Source organism: Lithobates pipiens, unplaced genomic scaffold (genome assembly GCF_037356315.1).
Source record: "Lithobates pipiens isolate NorthernLeopardFrog02 unplaced genomic scaffold, aLitPip1_a1.2 Scaffold_8, whole genome shotgun sequence".
NCBI classification, from domain to species: domain Eukaryota; kingdom Metazoa; phylum Chordata; class Amphibia; order Anura; family Ranidae; genus Lithobates; species Lithobates pipiens.
The window spans coordinates 136,461-163,769 of record NW_027507903.1 but is presented as its reverse complement, the minus strand read 5'-3'; positions in this window follow the sequence as shown (position 1 = coordinate 163,769).

Sequence of the window (27,309 nt, the reverse complement as noted above, 5' to 3'; positions counted from 1 at the left end):
GTAGGGTCCTCAGGGATGGGGAGATGGATTCCCAGTTTTTATTTCCTGTGACTAGTCTTGCTGCCGTGTTTTGGACAACTTGTAGGTGTACAATCTGGTATTTGGGCAGTCCTATGTAGAGGGAGTTTGCGTAGTCGAGTCGGGAATTGAGGATTGTTCCAACTACTACTGCTTTCTCTTTTTCTGGAATGAAGGGGAAAAGTCTACGTAGCAGGCAGAGAAAATGGTGAGATGCACTGACTACTGATCCTATTTGTGCTTCCATCGACATTTCTGAGTCAAAGATGACTCGGAGACTTTTGGCTTTGGTGCTTGGGGAGATGGTCTGTCCAAAGATGGTGGGTGGTGCCCAAGGGGGTCTTCGTTTTTGTATTTCTGTTTGCATTGAGGAGAAGAAGCTCTGTTTTGGGTACATTGAGTTTGAGGGAGCTCGTGGTCATCCAGTCATCTATCAATGTGAGGCATTTTTCTTGTTCCTGGTATTGGTCATTTTGTCCGGTGATGCGATAGTAGAGTTGAGTGTCATCTGCGAATGAGTGGAAGCATAGGTCCGTTTTCTTGATGATTTTATGGAGAGGATGGATGTAGATCTTGAAGAGCACGGGGGGAGAAAGGGGTGATCCTTGAGGGACTCCATACGAAATTTCCAGAGTTTCAGAGGTGAAGGCTCCTAGTTTCACTGTCTATGTTCGAAGAAGGATGCGAACCATGGTTGATCGGAATCTGTGACTCCTGCTACTTCTCTGAGGCGTATGAGCAGAGTATTGTGGTCCACTGTGTCGAATGCTGCACCGAGGTCCAGAAGTACCAGGAGACATGATTCTCCATCATCTGCTGCTTCCAGGGCATCGTCCCATATTTTGAGAAGTGCCATTTTTGTGGCATGGCCTGGGCGGAAGCCTGATTGAAGTGGGTCCAAGAGTTTGTGTGAGTCCAGATGGAGTTGTAGCTGTTGTACTACTGCTTTCTCCATAATTTTTCGAGGCTTGTTACCGGTCTGCAGTAGTTAGGGTCTTTGGGGTCAAGGTTGGGTTTCTTTAAAAGGGGTTTGATTATGCCTTGCTTGAGGGTGGTCAGAACAATGCCTTCTTTGAACGACTGATTTACGAGATGTGTTATAGTAGGAGCCAAGATGTCAGATCATTCTTTGAGGAGATTTGTGGGAATGATGTCATTGGGTGAAGTGCTGTCTCAAAGGCTTCTGATAATGTTTTTGGTGGTGTCAGTGGCGATCGGGATCAGCGAGAAATTCGGTGATTGTGTGATGTTCGAGTCGATTTACTCTTTTTGCTTTCGTTAAATAAGGTTGGTTGTTTTTTTCTGTTGAATTATTTTCCGAATGTTGTCGATTTTGTTGATAAAAAAATCTGATAACTTGTTTCATTTGCAGGGGGCTCTAGACAGATAGGGTTCATAGTCTAGGCGACTAGTTTGAAAAGTTTGTGAGGGCGTTTTAAGGCTTTTGAGATGGAGTTTGAGAAATGTTTTTTTTTGCTTTGAAGATTGCTTTGTGGTATTTCACTGTGTGCCGAGTCTCCCACTGTTTTGTTTTGTTAATAACTACCGTACTTGTGTCACATGATTAAGCAGCCATTCAAACAGGAAGTGGGTGACATGGCAAGGGGAGATGGAAGCTCTGGTAGTGAAGGGATATTATTATTGGTCCCTTCACTAGCGACCAGTGCCCCACATACTGGGAATGGCCTTGTGGGAAAAAAAGTACCTAGGGACATAGCCTGAGGGTCACGAGAGTTGTAGTAGGGGCCCTAGAAGAAGAACAAGCATGGGTTGATGGAGTAGTAGCAATATATGGCACATGGTCACTGGGAGTGAGGTGACAGGATTGTTGGGTTGGTGGAGATTGGTATCATCTCTGGGGTACCAACTCAGAAATGCTGCACACCTAGAGAGTGGTGAACACTAGGGATGAGCTTGATGTTCACACGTTCGGCGAATACCGAACGTTATGGGCCGTTCGCGCCAAATTCATGTGGCGCTCACGGCCCACAATGCACTGTGCCATCGCAGTGTATTGCTGGCTCATGATTCGCCAAGCATGCACTGTGACCCCGCATGCTTGGCCAAGCAGGATGCCTGTGACCAATCATAGCTAAGGCTGTGTAGTACACACCCCACACTATATAAGGCCGCCAGCACGGCGGCCTTGTGTAGTGTGTTGGCGTCTGTAGGAGTTAGTGGGTATTCTCTGTGTACCTTCAACACAGTATACACCGTTCGTTATCGGCCAATTTAGCGTTCTTGCTCTTCTGTAATTGAGCTTTTAGCATTCTGCGGGAGTTTGTGGGTGCTGTCTGCGTGCCCTGACCGCAGTATACACCATTATATCCACCGATATAGCTAGCTATATTGCTCTTCTGTAATAAAGCTTGCAGACAGTTGTAGGAGATTGTGCGTGTTGTCTGCGTGCCCTGATCACACTATACACCATTAATCCACCGATATAGCTAGCTATATTGCTCTTCTGTAATAGAGCTTGCAGTCAGTTGTATGAGATTGTGCGTGTTGTCTGCGTGCCCTGACCGCACTATAAACCATTATATCCACCTATATAGGTAGCTATATTGCTCTTCTGTAATAGAGCTTTCAGTCAGCTGTAGGAGATTGTGGGTGTTGTCTGTGTGCCCTGACCGCAGTATACACCATTATCCACCTACATAGCTCTTCTGTAATTGAGCCATCTACCATCTGCAGGAGTTAGTTGGTGTTGTGTGCCTCCAGCACAGCACAGTATACACCAGTATCTACCCTTTAATTCCTGTTCTACAATAAAGGCATCTGCAGGAGTTAGTGGGTGTTGTGTGCCTCCAGCACAATATACACTACCCAATTGCTGGTTTTCCCATCTCCCTTCAGGCCATTACCATGTCTGGAAGGCCAACAAGGAGAGGCAGACAAGCATGAGCCGATAAAAGAGGGCAAGCAGGCTCTGTGTCTAGAGACAACAGTGCTGGTCGTGGACGCGGTGCATCGTCATCATCAGCACGTGGCCATGGGACACGCTTGTCCTTCTTTTCGGCAGCTGGACGCGTTGAGCCACATCATGCCGAAGACTTAGTAGAGTGGATGACCAGCCCTATTCATCCTCCTCATCCTCTCTCACCCAGGCTCAGGGTACTAGCAAAGCAGCTGCCAACGCATCATCTCCCCTCTTCTCAATGTCATCATCAGTGACTCCTTCCCTAGACCCACCACGTCCTCCTGAGGAGTCTCCTGAACTCTTTGAGCACAGTGTTGGGTACATGCTCCAGGAGAATGCCCAGTGTTTTGTAGGCTCTGATGATGATACTCAGCTAGAGGAAGGCAGTAGCGTGAGCGCAGAGAGAGGGGATGCTCAAGAAGGACAGCAATCTGGCAGTCATGTTCCACAAGCTGCAGCATACTGCCAGGTTTGCTCCATCGGTGAAGAGGGAGGGGATGATGAGGGCACTGACTCCACGTGGGTGCCTGGTAGGAGAGAGGAGGAGGAGGAGGAGGAGGCACATGTCCAATAAGGCAGGATGCCCTCCGGGGCCAGCTTATGGGCAGCACACCTGCCCCTAAGAATAATGCTGCCTCTGCGCGTTATTCTAAAAGTTCTTTGGTGTGGGCCTTTTTTGAGACGAGTGCATCAGATCGCACCGCTGCTATTTGCAACATATGTCTCAAGCGCATCTCGCACGGCCAAAACATCAGCCGCTTGGGCACCACATGCTTGACCAGACATATGTTGACCTGCCATGCAGCTCTTTGGCAAGCGTACCTCAAAGACCCACACCAAAGAACAAAGCGGACCTCTCCTTGCTCCTCATCAGCTGGCATCTCCAACCCCACTAGACCTTCAGTCCTCTCTGAAACCTGCTCTGAGAGGAATGAAGGTGTAGAATTAGGTGTGTCACGTCCGATTATAGCAGGCAAATTTCCCAGCCCCAGCTGCTGGACCGTCGAAAGAAGTTCACTCCCAGCCATCCATATGCCCAGCGGTTGAATGCTAGCTTGGCTAAATTGCTAGCACTTCAACTGCTGCTTTTTCAGTTGGTAGACTTGGCCCCCTTCCGTGAGTTTGTACAATGTGCGGTTCCTCAGTGGCAGGTCCCCAAACGCCACTTTTTCTCACTGACGGCTCTCTACCGGCATGTGGAAGGCAATGTCCTTGGCTCGCTGGACAGGGCGGTCAGCGGTAAGGTGCATATTACTGCTGACTCATGGTCCAGCAGGCATGGACAGGGACGTTACCTGTCTTTCACGGACCATTGGGTCACTCTTCTGGCAGCTGGGAAGGATGCAGGACAAGGTGCAGTAGTGTTGGAGGTTGTTCCGCCACCACACCTCCAAAATGCTACTACTGGTTGTGACACACCTCTCTCCTCCACCCCCTGCTCTTCTTCTTCCTCCATGGCCTCTTCCAGTGCTCTGTCCTCAGAACCAGCAGTGCTCCGTAGGCGTTCAAGGGGCTACGCAAGTACGCAGGCAAAACAATGCCATGCCGTGCTTGCACTGGTTTGTTTGGGGGACAGGAGCCACACTGGGGCAGATATTTTGTCAGCTCTGCAGGGGCAGGCAGAGAGGTGGTTGACGCCACGCCAGTTTAAGCCAGGAATGGTGGTTTGCGACAATGGCACCAACCTCATCTCCGCCCTCCGACAGGGACAACTGACCCATGTGCCCTGTGTAGCTCACGTCCTTAACCACTTGCTTACTGGGCACTTAAACCCCCCTCCTGCCCAGACCAATTTTCAGCTTTCAGCGCTGTTGCACTTTGAATGACAATTGCTCAGCCATACAACACTGTACCCAAATTAAATTTTTATCATTTTTTTCCCACAAATAGAGCTTTCTTTTGGTGGTATTTAATTACAGCTGGGAGTTTTATTTTTTGCTAAACAAACAAAAAAAAAAAAAAATCACGTTTCATAGTTTGCTATAAACAAACAGGTAATTTTTCTCCTTCATTGAAATGCGCTGATGAGGCAGCACTGGTGGGCACTGATAGGCTGCACTGGTGGGCACTGATAGGCTGCACTGGTGGGCACTGATAGGCACAGATAAGGTGGCACCGATAGGCACAGATAAGGCAGTACTGATGGGCACAGATAAGGCGGCACTGATGGGCAAATATGGGCACAGATAAGATGGCACGGATGGGTGGCACAGATGGGTGGCACTAAGGGGCACTGATAGGTACCACTGATAGATGGGACTGATGGGCACTGATAGGTGGCTCTGATAGGTGGCACTGCTGGGCACTGATGGGCGGCACTGATGGGCACTGGTAGATGACACTGATGGGCACGAATGGGGCACTGGGGTGCAGCACCGTTGTTGAGGCAGATTGTGGGCACTGATGAGGTGGCACCGATAGGCACAGATAAGGCAGTACTGATGAGCACAGATAAGGCGGCACTGATGGGAAAAGATGGGCACAGATAAGATGGCACTGATGGGTGGCACGGATGGGTGGCACTAAGGGGCACTGATAGGTACCACTGATAGATGGGACTGATGGGCACTGATAGGTGGCACTGATAGGTGACTGTGATAGGTGGCACTGCTGGGCACTGATGGGCACTGGTAGATGACACTGATGGGCACGGATATGTGGCACTGGGGTGCAGTACTGTTGTTGAGGCAGATTATGGGCACTGATAGGTGGCACTGTGGGCACTGATGGGTGGCACTGTGGGCACTGATGGGTGGCACTGATGGGGGCACTTTTTTATGATCTAGGTGGCACTGATAAGCTGGCCGCGATCGGGACTGATGTCCTGATCACGGCCGCCGGTGATCGGCTTTTTTTTTTCTCCTCGCACTGTCAGCGTGAGGAGGAAAAATAGCCGATTACCGGCTCTGTTATGTCACATGATCAGCTGTCATTGGCTGACAGCTGATCACGTGGTAAGGGGTCGGGATCGACCCCTTGCTCCGATCTGTGATCAGGCGAGTCTCATAGACTCGCTGATCACAGAGCGCACCGCGCACGCCCCTCAGGGGGCGCGCAGGCTGTTCGTGCATGGGATGACGTCAATAGACATAGTCCCGGCAAAGCAGGTCCGCGCTGTATCCATCATTCGGCTATAGTGCGGATCTCTAGTGGTTAACCTGGTGGTGCAGCGGTTCTTGGGCAGGTACCCGGGCTTACAGGAGGACCTGAAGCAGGCAAGGAAAGTCTGTGTGCATTTCCACCGATCATTTAATGCCTGTGCTCGGCTGGCTGAGCTCCAAAAGGAGTTGAACCTGCCCAAGAACCGCCTTATATGTGACATGCCCACCAGGTGGAATGCTGCAGCGGCTGCACACGCAGCAGAGGGCCATCAATGAGTACCTGTGTGACTACGGCACCAGGACAGGGTCAGGGGAGCTCGTTTTTTCTCACCACGCCAGTGGGGCATGATCAGGGATGCATGCACTGTCCTGTCACCATTTGAGGAGGCCACAAGGATGGTGAGCAGTGACAGTGCATGCATCAGTGACACTGTACCTCTTGTCCACCTGTTGGAGTATACGCATGCGTGGAATAATGGACAGGGCACTTGAGACAGAACAGAGGCAGGAAAAGGAGGACTTCCTTGCCTCTCAAGGCCCCCTTTATCCAGACAGAGTTCCTGCTGTCCCACCCATCACACAGGAAGAGGATGAGGAGGAGGAGGAGGAGGCTTGTGAAAGCATGGAGGTGGAGGCTGGCACTCAGCATCAGCAGCAGCAGTCTTGTAGGGATGATTTACAGTCCCAAGAAACCCGTGGACTTGTACGTGGCTGGGAGGAGGTAGGTGCGGATCATGTTGTCCTTAGTGACCCGAATGCCTCAGCTAACCTACGCTGCATGGCCTCCCTGATCCTGCAAAGCCTGCGGAAGGATCCTCATATTCTTCGGATCAAGGAGAGGGACCATTACTGGCTGGCTACTCTCCTTGATCCAGGGTACAAGGGTAAGGTTGCCGACCTTATCTTGCCATCGCAGAGGGAGCAGAGGATGAGACATCTCCGGGAGGCCTTGCAGAAAGGTCTGTGCAACGCGTTCCCAGAGACTGGGAGGTTACAAACTCCTGGTCCTGGACAACGTGTTGCTGAAGCATCGGTCAGAAGGAGCGGTGGAGAAGGTGGCCGTCTGACTGATGCGTTCAGACAATTTTTTAGTCCGCAGCCCCAAGGTATGATCGGTTCCAGCAACCATCGCCAGCATCTGATTTACATGGTGCAGGAATACCTAGGGGCAAGGTCAGACTTGGACACCTTTCCCACCGAAAATCCTCTGGCTTACTGGGTCTTGAGGATGGATCACTGGCCAGAGCTTGCACAGTATGCAATTGAGCTACTGGCCTGTCCTGCATCCAGCGTTCTTTCAGAACGCACCTTCAGTGCTGCTGGTGGCTTTGTTACCGATCACAGGGTGCGCCTGTCCACCGACTCAGTTGATCGACTGACCTTCATAAAGTTAAATCAGTCTTGGATCACCCACAGCTACCAAGCACCTGAAGCTGATGTAACCGAATATTTTTTTTTTTTTTAAATATCACATCCCTTCAAGACTGCCTATGCTGATGCTGAGTGACTGTCCTGTTATGTTGATTGCATATCCTCTTCCTCCTCTGCTGATATGTTGGAAGAACATTTTGGTTCTGGGTGATGCCACCAGCCCAATTTTTCAGCCCCTGTTTAACAGGGGCGTTTAATTACAATTTTTGATGCAATGCTTTGCAGCAGGGCTCATTCCTGCACTACAACTAGAGTATATGGGAGAGGTTGCAGTGCCTAAGGCCCAATTTTTCAGCCCCTGTTTAAAAAGGGGCATGTAATTACAATTTTTGATGCAATGCTTTGCAGCAGGGCTCATTCCTACACCACAACTAGAGTATATGGGAGAGATGGCAGCGTCGTGGCATCAGCACCAGTGCCTAAGGCCCAATTTTTCAGCCCCTGTTTAACAGGTGCATGTAATTACAATTCTTGATATAATATTTCACAGCAGTGCCCGTTCCTGTGCCCACCGAGAGTAACTGTGAGGACTTATAGTGTTGTGGCACCAGCACCACAACCACCAAAGGCCCAATTTTTCTACCACTGTTCAACAATGGCATGCAATTACAATTCTTGATATAATCGTTCACAGCAGGGCGCTCCAGCGCCCACCAAGAGTCACTTTGAGAGCTTACAATGCTGTGGCAACACCAACACCTTGTTCCGCCATTTCTGCAGAGCATATAGGGCAGGCCCCTACTTTCAAACATCCAATTTACAAACATCTCCTACTTGCAAACGGAAGGAGACAACAGCAAGTGAGATGAAAAAAGACGGACGGCAAAACAAATTATCCCTATGTTTTCCAAAAAGCTTAAAAATAGATTTTTTGACTGGAGCTACACATTAAAAATGTACCAGGTCAAAATTACAAACAGATTCTACATAACACAACAAACCTACACAGTCCCTGTCTTGTTTCCACCATCTGTATACTGCTGTATATATAGTATATAGCGCCTGGGGGCCCCACGTCTTTCCTTTTTTAATATGGGTACGGGGTTCCCCTTAATATCCGTACAAGACCCAAAGGGGCTGGTAATGGGCAGGGGGGGCTACCCATGCCATTTTTCTCAATGATTTTCATCCATATTGCCGGAACCAGATATTACATTAAAAACGCAAGCAGTTTTAAATGACTTTTTTTCCGTTAAATGTCATTTTGTGCAGGGACTGTTCTAAACACGGGAAACACGTGGCACTTCACAGGCATACTACAGACACCCCCCAGGCACGATATTTAAAGGAATATTTCATTTTTTTTTCACTTTAATCGTCATTAAAATCAGTGCTCCCGCCAAAACGGCCATTTTTAAAAACATTTTAGGCATTGACCCATGTCCCCTGGGGCAGGAGCCAGGTCCCCAAACCCCTTTTAGGACAGTATCTTGCATATTAGCCATTAAAATTAGCACTTTTTATTTCGAACGTTCGAGTCCCATAGACTTCAATGGGGTTCTAAAGTTCGTACGAATTTGCGGTCTGTTCGAAAGTTCTGATGCGAACCGAACTGGGGGGTGTTCGGCTCATCCCTTGTGAACACTAGAGCCCCGTACACACGAGCGGACTTTTCAACATCCAAAGTCTGACGGAATGATTCCGGCGGACTCTTCGATGGTGTGTGGGCTGCAACGGACTTTTGATTCGCAAAAGTCTGACAGACTTTAGAAAATGGAACATGCTTCAAATTTTTCCGACGGAACTCCGCCGGACCCAGTTCCTACCGAAAAATTCGCTCGTGTGTATGTTATTCCGGCGGACTAAAACCGACGCTAAGGCAGCTACTGGCTATGAACTTCCTTATTCAAGTCCAGTCGTACGTCATCACGTTCGAATCCGTCGGAGTTTGGTGTGATTGTGTGTGGCCAAGTCCGCTCATTCGGAAAGTCCGTCAGAACTCTGTCAGAACTCTGGCAGAACTCCGGCAGAACTCCTTCGGAAGTCTGTCGGACATAAGTCCTGTCGTGTGTACGCGGCATAACAGAAGTTGTGTTCGTAGTGCATTAGTGTCGAGAATGTAGTAGTTTTTCCATGGATTAGGAAGCGTTAACAGTAGCGGGGCTTGCACTGGGCTCCCCCCTACATGTTAATCCCCACTCACACATCAGTTTTCCTTACTTATAATTAAACAAACACTGTTGTCGTCCATCTCCGAGAAGATCTGTAATTTTACACATTCTGTTGATCTATATTGATTTCACTCTAACGTCATCTCCAGTCTGGCAAAACATAATTGATTGCAATATTGTTGCCGAACTTGCTGTTAATGATATCTTTCTCTCCTTCTCTTGTTATGTTACATTTTGTCGTATTCATCCCGCTGTGTAATCCTCTCGTTGAATATAATATCGCTCTCCCCCATACAGGGGCTGTAATGCTGGAATAATGTGCAATGGGAAAGTAATTGGTTTCATGTTGCTGAAGCTTCATAAGTAATGTGTGAAGTGGATTGCAAAAGACATTAAGAAGGAGTTGGGAACATTATAAGAATACGACGCTCAATAAACGTTCTGCAATGTGTTCTAATTTATGATAAATCTGCATTGATGAAACTATTCATATTATTTAAAAGAGCAATTCCAGCCAGAGAGGGAAATCTTTTGGTGAATTATTAGTTCTATGCAGCAAATACGGCAAGTGTGCAAAATTCAAAAAGTTCTTCTTCTTTGCTATCCTGCAAACTCCCGTACACGGGATCACAGATAGGGGCAGCCAATGCCAACGCCCCCTGTGCTGTACAACATCCCTGAACGTGACTTGGCACTGCTGAGAAATTAACAACTTGCTTACTGGGGCACTTAAACCCCTCCTCCCGTCCAGACCAATTTTCAGCTTTTTAGCGCTGTCGCACTTTTAATGACAATTGCGCGGTCATGCTACAGTTTACCCAAATGAAATTTTTATCATTTGTTCCCCACAAATAGAGCTTTCTTTTGGTGGTATTTATTCACCTTTGTGTTTTTTTTTTTTTTTTTAAATACATTTAAAATGACCAAATAAAAAAAATATATATATTTTTTTTATATTTTTTTATTGAATTTTGCAAACAGGTAATTTTTCTCCTTCATTGATGTACGCTGATGAGGCTGCACTGATGGGCACTGATGGGCTGCATTGATGGGCACAGATAGGGTGGCACTTGTGGGCACTGATAGGCAGCACTGAGAGGTGGCACTGAAGGGCATTGATAGGTGGCATTGGTGGGCACTGATATCTGGCAGTGATGGGCACTGATGGGTGGCAGTGATGGGCACTGATAGGTTAAACTGAAAGGCCGCACTGCCAGGTGGTACTGATGAGGCACTGATTGGCACCACTGGTGGGCATTGATAGGTGGCACTTGTGGGCATTGACAGGTGGCACTCATGGGCATTGATAGGTGGCAGTGGTGGGCACTGTGGGCAATGGAAGGTGGCACTTGCAGGCACAGAGGAGAAGGCAGATGTGCCTTCTTCCTCTTCGGAACCAATGTCCCTTGAGCATAAGTCATGTTCGGCTTTTTTTTCTCCTCTAGGTATCAGCTACCGAGCTTTTATTTATACACATGATCAGCTGTCATTGGCTGACAGCTGATCACGTGGTAAGGGGCCGGGATTGGCCCCTTACTCGGATCGGTGATCACCTGAGTCTCTGTGACACGGTGATCACAGCGCGCGGCCTGCAGGGGGCGCGGGGAGCGTGCAAAGGGGAGGATGTCCTATGACAGCCTTCCAGAAATTCAGGTGAATGACGGCCACAGCGCGGACCTCAAGTGGTTAACCACTTGCTTACTGGGCACTTAAACCCCCCTCCTGCCCTGACCAATTTTCAGCTTTCAGCGCTGATGCACTTTGAATGACAATTGCGCGGTCATACAACACTGCACCCAAATGAAATTTTTATCATTTTTTTTTTCCACAAATAGAGCTTTCTTTTGGTGTTATTTAATTACAGCTGGGAGTTTTATTTTTTGCTAAACAAACAAAAAAACAGGAAAAAAAAAAAAAATCATGTTTAATAGTTTGTTATAAAATTTTGCAAACAGGTCATTTTTCTCCTTCATTGAAATGCGCTGATGAGGCGGCAATGGTGGGCACTGATAGGCTGCACTGGTGGGCACTGATATGCACAGTTAAGGCGGCACTAATAGGCACAGATAAGGTGGCACCGATAGGCACAGATAAGGCAGTACTGATGGGCACAGATAAGGCGGCACTGATGGGCAAAGATGGGCATAGATAAGATGGCACGGATGGGTGGCACAGATGGGTGGCACGGATGGGTGGCACTAAGGGGCACTGATAGGCACCACTGATAGATGGGACTGATGGGCACTGATAGGTGGCACTGATGGGCGGCACTGATGGGCACTGGTAGATGACACTGATGGGCACGGATATGTGGCACTGGGGTGCAGCACCGTTGTTGAGGCAGATTGTGGGCACTGATGGGTGGCACTGATGGGTGGCACTGTGGGCACTGATGTGTGGCACTGTGGACACTGATGTGTGGCACTATGGGCACTGCTGGGTGGCACTGACGGGGGGCACTTATTTATTCCTGAGGTGGCACTGGCAGGGGGCAGGTGGGCACTGGTAAGCTGGCCGTGATCGGGACTGATGTCCCTCTCACGGCCGCCGGTGATCGGCTCTTTTTTTTCCTTCTCGCGCTGTCAGCGCAAGGAGGAAAAATAGCCGATTACCGGCTCTGTTGTATCACATGATCAGCTGTCATTGGCTGACAGCTGATCACATGGTAAGGGGTCAGGATGGACCCCTTGCTCGGATCCGTAATCAGGCGAGTCTCATAGACCCCTCAGGGGGCGCGCAGGCCGCTCGTGCACGGGACGATGTCAATAGACGTAGTCCAGGCAAAGGAGGTCGCGCTGTAGCCGTCATTTGGCTATAGCGCGGATCTCTAGTGGTTAAGCAAAGCAGTGGAAACTGCAGTTCGGTATTTCTAAATGTAATAGAAAAGGAACCACTTGATAGAGTACAAAGTAGGGGATACAGTGTTGGCAAGAATGACAGGGGGAAATGATTTTGGGGTGCTTATTTCAAATTAATGCAAAATGAGCAAACAGTGCGACCAAGTAGTGGGAAAAGTCAACACAATTCAAAAGATCAAGAGAGGTAAACCAGCAGGAGGAAGGAGGTCCGGATTCCTCTATATAGATCTTTATATCACTAGAGGGGTCACCAGCAGGAGGAAGGAGGTCCTGATTCCTCTATATAGATCTTTATATCACTAGAGGGGTCACCAGCAGGAGGAAGGAGGTCCTGATTCCTCTATATAGATCTTTATATCACTAGAGGGGTCTCCAGCGGGAGGAAGGAGGTCCTGATTCCTCTATATAGATCTTTATATCACTAGAGGGATCACCAGCGGGAGGAAGGAGGTCCTGATTCCTCTATATAGATCTTTATATCACTAGGGGGGTCTCCAGCGGGAGGAAGGAGGTCCTGATTCCTCTATATAGATCTTTATATCACTAGAGGGGTCACCAGCGGGAGGAAGGAGGTCCTGATTCCTCTATATAGGTCTTTATATCACTAGAGGGGTCACCAGCAGGAGGAAGGAGGTCCTGATTCCTCTATATAGATCTTTATATCACTAGAGGGATCACCAGCAGGAGGAAGGAGGTCCTGATTCCTCTATATAGATCTTTATATCACTAGAGGGGTCTCCAGCGGGAGGAAGGAGGTCCTGATTCCTCTATATAGATCTTTATATCACTAGAGGGGTCACCAGCAGGAGGAAGGAGGTCCTGATTCCTCTATATAGATCTTTATATCACTAGAGGGGTCTCCAGCGGGAGGAAGGAGGTCCTGATTCCTCTATATAGATCTTTATATCACTAGAGGGATCACCAGCAGGAGGAAGGAGGTCCTGATTCCTCTATATAGATCTTTATATCACTAGAGGGGTCTCCAGCGGGAGGAAGGAGGTCCTGATTCCTCTATATAGATCTTTATATCACTAGAGGGATCACCAGCGGGAGGAAGGAGGTCCTGATTCCTCTATATAGATCTTTATATCACTAGAGGGGTCTCCAGCGGGAGGAAGGAGGTCCTGATTCCTCTATATAGATCTTTATATCACTAGAGGGGTCACCAGCGGGAGGAAGGAGGTCCTGATTCCTCTATATAGATCTTTATATCACTAGAGGGGTCACCAGCGGGAGGAAGGAGGTCCTGATTCCTCTATATAGATCTTTATATCACTAGAGGGGTCACCAGCGGGAGGAAGGAGGTCCTGATTCCTCTATATAGATCTTTATATCACTAGAGGGGTCACCAGCGGGAGGAAGGAGGTCCTGATTCCTCTATATAGATCTTTATATCACTAGAGGGATCACCAGCGGGAGGAAGGAGGTCCTGATTCCTCTATATAGATCTTTATATCACTAGAGGGGTCACCAGCGGGAGGAAGGAGGTCCTGATTCCTCTATATAGATCTTTATATCACTAGAGGGATCACCAGCAGAAGGAAGGATGTACCCGTACGACACTGCCTGCTTCCAGGTTTAGGGCACAAGCATGTGCACCCCCTGATGACACCCGCTACGATTGCACACAGCTGGTGTCTGCCTGCAAGTCCCGGTCTGGACCTCTTGACCATCTGTGTCCAATCACAGCTCAGAGCCCTGCACTGACAATCTCTCTGTTTCTTATCTCTATAAAAAGATCTGTAGTAAAAATCAACACACATTATACAAAATACACATTTGTTAGGTACACATTTAATCCCTCGATCTCCCTAGATGTTAACCCCTTCCCAGCCAGTCATTAGTACAGTGACAGTGTAGAGTATTCTAGCTCATCACTGTATTAGTGTCACTGGTGATCCCAGTGGCAGTTACTAAGTCCCCTCCCCCCCAGCATCAGTTCATTTTAGATTGCCCACCGCGCTTTCGCAGTCCCATTGGGTCGCTGATCACCACCATTAGTAGTGTAAAATAAATAAATATAGTATATATACCATCGTTTGTAGGCTCTATAACTTTCATGCAAACCAATTAAAGTGTTACCAAACCCAGGACTCTCCATCCACTATATCTGGTCTCCCCAAGACTCTGCATTCACTATATCTGATCATCCCCAGGACTCTGCATTCACTATATCTGATCTCCCCAGGACCCTGCATTCACTATATCTGATCTCCCCAGGACTCTGCATTCACTATATCTGTTCTCCCCTAGGAGCCTGCATTCACTATATCTGATAATCCCAGGAGCCTGTATTCACTATATCTGGTCTCCCCAGGAGCCTGCATTCACTATATCTGCTCTCCCCAGGACTCTGCATTTAATATATCTGATCTCCCCAGGACTCTGCATTCACTATATCTGGTCTCCCCATGACCCTGCATTCAAAATATCTGCTCTCCCCATGACCCTGCATTCACTATATCTGGTCTCCCCAGGACTCTGAATTCACTATATCTGCTCTCCCCTAGGAGCCTGCATTCACTATATCTGGTCTCCCCAGGACTCTGCATTCACTATATCTGCTCTCCCCTAGGAGCCTGCATTCACTATATCTGCTCTCCCCTAGGAGCCTGCATTCACTATATCTGATCTCCCCAGGACACTGCGTTCACTATATCTGCTCTCCCTAGGACTCTGCATTCACTATATCTGCTCTGCCCAGGACTCTGCATTCACGATATCTGATCTCCCCAGGACCCTGCATTCACTATATCTGATAATCCCAGGAGCCTGTATTCACTATATCTGGTCTCCCCAGGAGCCTGCATTCACTATATCTGCTCTCCCCAGGACTCTGCATTCAATATATCTAATCTCCCCAGAACTCTGCATTCACTATATCTGCTCTCCCCAGGACCCTGCATTCAATATATCTGCTCTCCCCAGGACCCTGCATTCAATATATCTGATCTCCCCAGGACTCTGCATTCACTATATCTGTTCTCCCCTAGGAGCCTGCATTCACCATATCTGCTCTCCCCAGGACCCTGCATTTAATATATCTGATTTCCCCAGGACTCTGCATTCACTATATCTGGTCTCCCCAGGACTCTGCATTCACTATATCTGCTCTCCCCAGGACCCTGCATTCACTATATCTGCTCTCCACAGGACTCTGCATTCACTAGATCTGATCTCCCCTAGGAGCCTGCATTCACTATATCTGATCTCCCCAGGAGCCTGTATTCACTATATCTGGTCTCCCCAGGAGCCTGCATTCACTATATCTGCTCTCCCCAGGACCCTGCATTCACTATATCTGATCTCCCCAGCACACTGCGTTCACTATATCTGCTCTCCCTAGGACTCTGCATTCACTATATCTGCTCTGCCCAGGACTCTGCATTCACTATATCTGCTCTCCCCAGGACTCTGCATTCACTATATCTGCTCTCCCCAGGACTCTGCGTTCACTATATATGCTCTCCCCAGGACTCTGCATTCACTATATCTGCTCTCCCCAGGACCCTGCATTCACTATATCTGGTCTCCCCAGGACACTTCGTTCACTATATCTGCTCTCCCTAGGACTCTGCATTCACTATATCTGCTCTGCCCAGGACTCTGCATTCACTATATCTGCTCTCCCCAGGACTCTGCATTCACTATATCTGATCTCCCCAGGACTCTGCGTTCACTATATATGCTCTCCCCAGGACTCTGCATTCACTATATCTGGTCTCCCCAGGACACTGCGTTCACTATATCTGCTCTCCCTAGGAATCTGCATTCACTATATCTGCTCTCCCCAGGACTCTGCATTCACTATATCTGCTCTCCCTAGGAATCTGCATTCACTATATCTGCTCTCCCCAGGACTCTGCGTTCACTATATATGCTCTCCCCAGGACTCTGCATTCACTATATCTGCTCTCCCCAGGACTCTGCATTCACTATATCTGATCTCCCCTAGGAGCCTGCATTCATTATATCTGATCATCACAGGAGCCTTTATTCACTATAGCTGGTCTCCCAAGGAGCCTGCATTCACTATATCTGATCTCCCCAGGACCCTGCATTTAATATATCTGATCTCCCCAGGACTCTGCATTCACTATATCTGCTTTCCCCAGGACCCTGCATTTAATATATCTGATCTCCCCAGGACTCTGCATTCAATATATCTGATCTCCCCAGGACTCTGCATTCACTATATCTGCTCTCCCCAGGACTCTGCATTCAATATATCTGATCTCCCCAGGACTCTGCATTCACTATATCTGGTCTCCCCAGGACCCTGCATTCAATATATCTGCTCTCCCCAGGACCCTGCATTCACTATATCTGCTCTCCACAGGACTCTCCATTCACTATATCTGATCTCCCCAGGACTCTGCATTCACTATATCTGGTCTCCACAGGACTCTGCATTCACTATATCTGGTCTCCCCAGGAGCCTGCATTTACTATATCTGCTCTCCCCAGGACCCTGCATTCACTATATCTGGTCTCCCCAGGACACTGCGTTCACTATATCTGCTCTCCCCAGGACTCTGCATTCACTATATCTGATCATCCCAGGAGCCTGTATTCACTATATCTGATCTCCCCAGAACTCTGCATTCAATATATCTGGTCTCCCCAGGACCCTGCATTCACTATATCTGATCTCCCCTAGGACTCTGCATTCACTATATCTGATCTCCCCAGGACTCTGCGTTCACTATATCTGGTCTCCCCAGGACCCTGCATTCACTATATCTGCTCTCCACAGGACCCTGCATTCATTATATCTGGTCTCCCCAGGACTCTGCATTCATTATATCGGATCTCCCCAGGACTCTGCATTCACTATATCTGATCACCCCAGGACTCTGCGTTCACTATATATGCTCTCCCCAGGACTCTGCATTCACTATATCTGCTCTCCCCAGGACCCTGCATTCACTATATCTGGTCTCCCCAGGACACTGCGTTCACTATATCTGCTCTCCCCAGGACTCTGTATTCACTATATCTGATCTCCCCAGGACTCTGCATTCAATATATCTGATCTCCCCAGGACTCTGCATTCACTATATCTGATCTCCCCAGGACTCTGCGTTCACTATATCTGGTCTCCCCAGGACCCTGCATTCACTATATCTGCTCTCCACAGGACCCTGCATTCACTATATCTGGTCTCCCCAGGACTCTGCATTCATTATATCGGATCTCCCCAGGACTCTGCATTCACTATATCTGATCTCCCCAGGACTCTGCATTCACTATATCTGATCATCCCAGGAGCCTGTATTCACTATAGCTGGTCTCCCAAGGAGCCTACATTTAATATATCTGATCTCCCCAGGACTCTGCATTCACTATATCTGCTCTCCCCAGGACTCTGCATTTAATATATCTGATCTCCCCAGGACTCTGCATTCACTATATCTGGTCTCCCCAGGACCCTGCATTCACTATATCTGCTCTCCACAGGACTCTCCATTCATTATATCTGTTCTCCCCTAGGAGCCTGCATTCACTATATCTGATCTCCACAGGACTCTGCATTCACTATATCTGGTCTCCCCAGGAGCCTGCATTCACTATATCTGCTCTCCCCAGGACCCTGCATTCACTATATCTGATCTCCCCAGCACACTGCGTTCACTATATCTGCTCTCCCTAGGACTCTGCATTCACTATATCTGCTCTGCCCAGGACTCTGCATTCACTATATCTGCTCTCCCCAGGACTCTGCATTCACTATATCTGATCTCCCCAGGACTCTGCATTCACTATATCTGCTCTCCCCAGGACTCTCGATTCACTATATCTGGTCTCCCCAGGACTCTGCATTCACTATATCTGATCTCCCCTAGGAGCCTGCATTCACTATATCTGGTTTCCCCAGGACCCTGCATTCAATATATCTGATCTCCCCAGGACTCTGCATTCACTATATCTGATCTCCCCAGGAGCCTGCATTCACTATATCTGCTCTCCCCAGGACCCTGCATTTAATATATCTGATCTCCCCAGGACTCTGCATTCACTGTATCTGCTCTCCCCAGGACTCTGCATTCAATATATCTGATCTCCCCAGGACTCTGCATTCACTATATCTGATCTCCCCAGGACTCTGCATTCACTATATCTGATCTCCCCAGGAGCCTGCATTCAATATATCTGCTCTCCCCATGACCCTGCATTCACTATATCTGGTCTCCCCAGGACTCTGCATTCACTATATCTGGTCTCCCCAGGACTCTGCATTCACTATGTCTGCTCTCCCCTAGGAGCCTGCATTCACTATATCTGCTCTCCCCAAGGAGCCTGCATTCACTATATCTGCTCTCCCCAAGGAGCCTGCATTTACTATATCTGATCTCCCCAGGACACTGCGTTCACTATATCTGGTCTCCCCAGGACTCTGCATTCACTATATCTGCTCTCCCCTAGGAGCCTGCATTCACTATATCTGCTCTCCCCTAGGAGACTGCATTCACTATATCTGGTCTCCCCAGGACTCTGCATTCACTATATCTGCTCTCCCCTCGGAGCCTGCATTCACTATATCTGCTCTCCCCTAGGAGCCTGCATTCACTATATCTGATCTCCCCAGGACACTGCGTTCATTATATCTGCTCTCCCTAGGACTCTGCATTCACAATATCTGATCTCCCCAGGACTTTGCATTCACTAAATCTGTTCTCCCCTAGGAGCCTGCATTCACTATATCTGGTCTCCCCAGGACTCTGCATTCACTATATCTGATCACCCCAGGACTCTGCATTCACTACATCTGATCTCCCCTAGGAGCCTGCATTCACTATATCTGATCATCCCAGGAGCCTGTATTCACTATATCTGATCTCCCCAGGACTCTGCATTCAATATATCTGGTCTCCCCAGGACCCTGCATTCACTATATCTGCTCTCCCCAGGACCCTGCATTCAATATATCTGATCTCCCCAGGACTCTGCATTCACTATATCTGATCTCCCCTAGGACTCTGCATTCACTATATCTGATCTCCCCAGGACTCTGCGTTCACTATATCTGGTCTCCCCAGGACCCTGCATTCACTATATCTGCTCTCCACAGGACCCTGCATTCACTATATCTGGTCTCCCCAGGACTCTGCATTCATTATATCGGATCTCCCCAGGACTCTGCATTCACTATATCTGATCTCCCCAGGACTCTGCATTCACTATATCTGATCTCCCCTAGGAGCCTGCATTCACTATATCTGATCATCCCAGGAGCCTGTATTCACTATAGCTGGTCTCCCAAGGAGCATACATTTAATATATCTGATCTCCCCAGGACTCTGCATTCACTATATCTGCTCTCCCCAGGACCCTGCATTTAATATATCTGCTCTCCCCAGGACTCTGCATTCAATATATCTGATCTCCCCAGGACTCTGCATTCACTATATCTGGTCTCCCCTAGGAGCCTGCATTCACTATATCTGCTCTCCCCTAGGAGACTGCATTCACTATATCTGGTCTCCCCAGGACTCTGCATTCACTATATCTGCTCTCCCCTCGGAGCCTGCATTCACTATATCTGCTCTCCCCTAGGAGCCTGCATTCACTATATCTGATCTCCCCAGGACACTGCGTTCATTATATCTGCTCTCCCTAGGACTCTGCATTCACAATATCTGATCTCCCCAGGACTTTGCATTCACTAAATCTGTTCTCCCCTAGGAGCCTGCATTCACTATATCTGGTCTCCCCAGGACTCTGCATTCACTATATCTGATCACCCCAGGACTCTGCATTCACTACATCTGATCTCCCCTAGGAGCCTGCATTCACTATATCTGATCTCCCCAGGACACTGCGTTCATTATATCTGCTCTCCCTAGGACTCTGCATTCAATATATCTGGTCTCCCCAGGACCCTGCATTCACTATATCTGCTCTCCCCAGGACCCTGCATTCAATATATCTGATCTCCCCAGGACTCTGCATTCACTATATCTGATCTCCCCTAGGACTCTGCATTCACTATATCTGATCTCCCCAGGACTCTGCGTTCACTATATCTGGTCTCCCCAGGACCCTGCATTCACTATATCTGCTCTCCACAGGACCCTGCATTCACTATATCTGGTCTCCCCAGGACTCTGCATTCATTATATCGGATCTCCCCAGGACTCTGCATTCACTATATCTGATCTCCCCAGGACTCTGCATTCACTATATCTGATCTCCCCTAGGAGCCTGCATTCACTATATCTGATCATCCCAGGAGCCTGTATTCACTATAGCTGGTCTCCCAAGGAGCATACATTTAATATATCTGATCTCCCCAGGACTCTGCATTCACTATATCTGCTCTCCCCAGGACCCTGCATTTAATATATCTGCTCTCCCCAGGACTCTGCATTCAATATATCTGATCTCCCCAGGACTCTGCATTCACTATATCTGGTCTCCCCTAGGAGCCTGCATTCACTATATCTGCTCTCCCCTAGGAGACTGCATTCACTATATCTGGTCTCCCCAGGACTCTGCATTCACTATATCTGCTCTCCCCTCGGAGCCTGCATTCACTATATCTGCTCTCCCCTAGGAGCCTGCATTCACTATATCTGATCTCCCCAGGACACTGCGTTCATTATATCTGCTCTCCCTAGGACTCTGCATTCACAATATCTGATCTCCCCAGGACTTTGCATTCACTAAATCTGTTCTCCCCTAGGAGCCTGCATTCACTATATCTGGTCTCCCCAGGACTCTGCATTCACTATATCTGATCACCCCAGGACTCTGCATTCACTACATCTGATCTCCCCTAGGAGCCTGCATTCACTATATCTGATCTCCCCAGGACACTGCGTTCATTATATCTGCTCTCCCTAGGACTCTGCATTCAATATATCTGGTCTCCCCAGGACCCTGCATTCACTATATCTGCTCTCCCCAGGACCCTGCATTCAATATATCTGATCTCCCCAGGACTCTGCATTCACTATATCTGATCTCCCCTAGGACTCTGCATTCACTATATCTGATCTCCCCAGGACTCTGCGTTCACTATATCTGGTCTCCCCAGGACCCTGCATTCACTATATCTGCTCTCCACAGGACCCTGCATTCACTATATCTGGTCTCCCCAGGACTCTGCATTCATTATATCGGATCTCCCCAGGACTCTGCATTCACTATATCTGATCTCCCCAGGACTCTGCATTCACTATATCTGATCTCCCCAGGACTCTGCATTCACTATATCTGATCTCCCCTAGGAGCCTGCATTCACTATATCTGATCATCCCAGGAGCCTGTATTCACTATAGCTGGTCTCCCAAGGAGCCTACATTTAATATATCTGATCTCCCCAGGACTCTGTATTCACTATATCTGCTCTCCCCAGGACCCTGCATTTAATATATCTGCTCTCCCCAGGACTCTGCATTCAATATATCTGATCTCCCCAGGACTCTGCATTCACTATATCTGGTCTCCCCAGGACCCTGCATTCAATATATCTGCTCTCCCCAGGACCCTGCATTCACTATATCTGCTCTCCACAGGACTCTCCATTCACTATATCTGTTCTCCCCTAGGAGCCTGCATTCACTATATCTGCTCTCCCCAGGACCCTGCATTCACTATATCTGCTCTCCACAGGACTCTGCATTCACTATATCTGGTCTCCACAGGACTCTGCATTCACTAGATCTGATCTCCCCAGGAGCCTGTATTCACTATATCTGGTCTCCCCAGGAGCCTGCATTCACTATATCTGCTCTCCCCAGGACCCTGCATTCACTATATCTGATCTCCCCAGCACACTGCGTTCACTATATCTGCTCTCCCTAGGACTCTGCATTCACTATATCTGCTCTGCCCAGGACTCTGCATTCACTATATCTGCTCTCCCCAGGACTCTGCATTCACTATATCTGCTCTCCCCAGGACTCTGCGTTCACTATATATGCTCTCCCCAGGACTCTGCATTCACTATATCTGGTCTCCCCAGGACCCTGCATTCACTATATCTGGTCTCCCCAGGACACTGCGTTAACTATATCTGCTCTCCCCAGGACTCTGCATTCACTATATCTGATCTCCCCAGGACTCTGCATTCACTATATCTGCTCTCCCCAGGACTCTCCATTCACTATATTTGGTCTCTCAAGGACTCTGCATTCACTATATCTGCTCTCCCCAGGACTCTGCATTCACTATATCTGATCTCCCCTAGGAGCCTGCATTCACTATATCTGATCATCCCGGGAGCCTGCATTCACTATATCTGGTCTCCCCAGGACCCTGCATTCAATATATCTGATCTCCCCAGGACTCTGCATTCACTATATCTGATCTCCCCAGGAGCCTGCATTCACTATATCTGTTCTCCCCAGGACCCTGCATTTAATATATCTGATCTCCCCAGGACTCTGCATTCACTGTATCTGCTCTCCCCAGGACTCTGCATTCAATATATCTGATCTCCCCAGGACTCTGCATTCACTATATCTGGTCTCCCCAGGACCCTGCATTCAATATATCTGCTCTCCCCATGACCCTGCATTCACTATATCTGGTCTCCCCAGGACTCTGCATTCACTATATCTGGTCTCCCCAGGACCCTGCATTCAATATATCTGCTCTCCCCATGACCCTGCATTCACTATATCTGGTCTCCCCAGGACTCTGCATTCACTATATCTGGTCTCCCCAGGACTCTGCATTCACTATATCTGCTCTCCCCTAGGAGCCTGCATTCACTATATCTGATCTCCCCAGGACACTGCGTTCATTATATCTGCTCTCCCTAGGACTCTGCATTCACGATATCTGATCTCCCCAGGACTCTGCATTCACTAAATCTGTTCTCCCCTAGGAGCCTGCAGTCACTATATCTGGTCTCCCCAGGACTCTGCATTCACTATATCTGATCTCCCCTAGGAGCCTGCATTCACTATATCTGCTCTCCCCAAGGAGCCTGCATTCACTATATCTGCTCTCCCCAAGGAGCCTGCATTTACTATATCTGATCTCCCCAGGACACTGCGTTCACTATATCTGGTCTCCCCAGGACTCTGCATTCACTATATCTGCTCTCCCCTAGGAGCCTGCATTCACTATATCTGCTCTCCCCTAGGAGACTGCATTCACTATATCTGGTCTCCCCAGGACTCTGCATTCACTATATCTGCTCTCCCCTCGGAGCCTGCATTCACTATATCTGCTCTCCCCTAGGAGCCTGCATTCACTATATCTGATCTCCCCAGGACACTGCGTTCATTATATCTGCTCTCCCTAGGACTCTGCATTCACAATATCTGATCTCCCCAGGACTTTGCATTCACTAAATCTGTTCTCCCCTAGGAGCCTGCATTCACTATATCTGGTCTCCCCAGGACTCTGCATTCACTATATCTGATCACCCCAGGACTCTGCATTCACTACATCTGATCTCCCCTAGGAGCCTGCATTCACTATATCTGATCATCCCAGGAGCCTGTATTCACTATATCTGATCTCCCCAGGACTCTGCATTCAATATATCTGGTCTCCCCAGGACCCTGCATTCACTATATCTGCTCTCCCCAGGACCCTGCATTCAATATATCTGATCTCCCCAGGACTCTGCATTCACTATATCTGATCTCCCCTAGGACTCTGCATTCACTATATCTGATCTCCCCAGGACTCTGCGTTCACTATATCTGGTCTCCCCAGGACCCTGCATTCACTATATCTGATCTCCCCAGGACTCTGCATTCACTATATCTGATCTCCCCAGGACTCTGCATTCACTATATCTGATCTCCCCTAGGAGCCTGCATTCACTATATCTGATCATCCCAGGAGCCTGTATTCACTATAGCTGGTCTCCCAAGGAGCCTACATTTAATATATCTGATCTCCCCAGGACTCTGTATTCACTATATCTGCTCTCCCCAGGACCCTGCATTTAATATATCTGCTCTCCCCAGGACTCTGCATTCAATATATCTGATCTCCCCAGGACTCTGCATTCACTATATCTGGTCTCCCCAGGACCCTGCATTCAATATATCTGCTCTCCCCAGGACCCTGCATTCACTATATCTGCTCTCCACAGGACTCTCCATTCACTATATCTGTTCTCCCCTAGGAGCCTGCATTCACTATATCTGCTCTCCCCAGGACCCTGCATTCACTATATCTGCTCTCCACAGGACTCTGCATTCACTATATCTGGTCTCCACAGGACTCTGCATTCACTAGATCTGATCTCCCCAGGAGCCTGTATTCACTATATCTGGTCTCCCCAGGAGCCTGCATTCACTATATCTGCTCTCCCCAGGACCCTGCATTCACTATATCTGATCTCCCCAGCACACTGCGTTCACTATATCTGCTCTCCCTAGGACTCTGCATTCACTATATCTGCTCTGCCCAGGACTCTGCATTCACTATATCTGCTCTCCCCAGGACTCTGCATTCACTATATCTGCTCTCCCCAGGACTCTGCGTTCACTATATATGCTCTCCCCAGGACTCTGCATTCACTATATCTGGTCTCCCCAGGACCCTGCATTCACTATATCTGGTCTCCCCAGGACACTGCGTTAACTATATCTGCTCTCCCCAGGACTCTGCATTCACTATATCTGATCTCCCCAGGACTCTGCATTCACTATATCTGCTCTCCCCAGGACTCTCCATTCACTATATTTGGTCTCTCAAGGACTCTGCATTCACTATATCTGCTCTCCCCAGGACTCTGCATTCACTATATCTGATCTCCCCTAGGAGCCTGCATTCACTATATCTGATCATCCCGGGAGCCTGCATTCACTATATCTGGTCTCCCCAGGACCCTGCATTCAATATATCTGATCTCCCCAGGACTCTGCATTCACTATATCTGATCTCCCCAGGAGCCTGCATTCACTATATCTGTTCTCCCCAGGACCCTGCATTTAATATATCTGATCTCCCCAGGACTCTGCATTCACTGTATCTGCTCTCCCCAGGACTCTGCATTCAATATATCTGATCTCCCCAGGACTCTGCATTCACTATATCTGGTCTCCCCAGGACCCTGCATTCAATATATCTGCTCTCCCCATGACCCTGCATTCACTATATCTGGTCTCCCCAGGACTCTGCATTCACTATATCTGGTCTCCCCAGGACCCTGCATTCAATATATCTGCTCTCCCCATGACCCTGCATTCACTATATCTGGTCTCCCCAGGACTCTGCATTCACTATATCTGGTCTCCCCAGGACTCTGCATTCACTATATCTGCTCTCCCCTAGGAGCCTGCATTCACTATATCTGATCTCCCCAGGACACTGCGTTCATTATATCTGCTCTCCCTAGGACTCTGCATTCACGATATCTGATCTCCCCAGGACTCTGCATTCACTAAATCTGTTCTCCCCTAGGAGCCTGCAGTCACTATATCTGGTCTCCCCAGGACTCTGCATTCACTATATCTGATCTCCCCTAGGAGCCTGCATTCACTATATCTGCTCTCCCCAAGGAGCCTGCATTCACTATATCTGCTCTCCCCAAGGAGCCTGCATTTACTATATCTGATCTCCCCAGGACACTGCGTTCACTATATCTGGTCTCCCCAGGACTCTGCATTCACTATATCTGCTCTCCCCTAGGAGCCTGCATTCACTATATCTGCTCTCCCCTAGGAGACTGCATTCACTATATCTGGTCTCCCCAGGACTCTGCATTCACTATATCTGCTCTCCCCTCGGAGCCTGCATTCACTATATCTGCTCTCCCCTAGGAGCCTGCATTCACTATATCTGATCTCCCCAGGACACTGCGTTCATTATATCTGCTCTCCCTAGGACTCTGCATTCACAATATCTGATCTCCCCAGGACTTTGCATTCACTAAATCTGTTCTCCCCTAGGAGCCTGCATTCACTATATCTGGTCTCCCCAGGACTCTGCATTCACTATATCTGATCACCCCAGGACTCTGCATTCACTACATCTGATCTCCCCTAGGAGCCTGCATTCACTATATCTGATCATCCCAGGAGCCTGTATTCACTATATCTGATCTCCCCAGGACTCTGCATTCAATATATCTGGTCTCCCCAGGACCCTGCATTCACTATATCTGCTCTCCCCAGGACCCTGCATTCAATATATCTGATCTCCCCAGGACTCTGCATTCACTATATCTGATCTCCCCTAGGACTCTGCATTCACTATATCTGATCTCCCCAGGACTCTGCGTTCACTATATCTGGTCTCCCCAGGACCCTGCATTCACTATATCTGCTCTCCACAGGACCCTGCATTCACTATATCTGGTCTCCCCAGGACTCTGCATTCATTATATCGGATCTCCCCAGGACTCTGCATTCACTATATCTGATCTCCCCAGGACTCTGCATTCACTATATCTGATCTCCCCTAGGAGCCTGCATTCACTATATCTGATCATCCCAGGAGCCTGTATTCACTATAGCTGGTCTCCCAAGGAGCATACATTTAATATATCTGATCTCCCCAGGACTCTGCATTCACTATATCTGCTCTCCCCAGGACCCTGCATTTAATATATCTGCTCTCCCCAGGACTCTGCATTCAATATATCTGATCTCCCCAGGACTCTGCATTCACTATATCTGGTCTCCCCTAGGAGCCTGCATTCACTATATCTGCTCTCCCCTAGGAGACTGCATTCACTATATCTGGTCTCCCCAGGACTCTGCATTCACTATATCTGCTCTCCCCTCGGAGCCTGCATTCACTATATCTGCTCTCCCCTAGGAGCCTGCATTCACTATATCTGATCTCCCCAGGACACTGCGTTCATTATATCTGCTCTCCCTAGGACTCTGCATTCACAATATCTGATCTCCCCAGGACTTTGCATTCACTAAATCTGTTCTCCCCTAGGA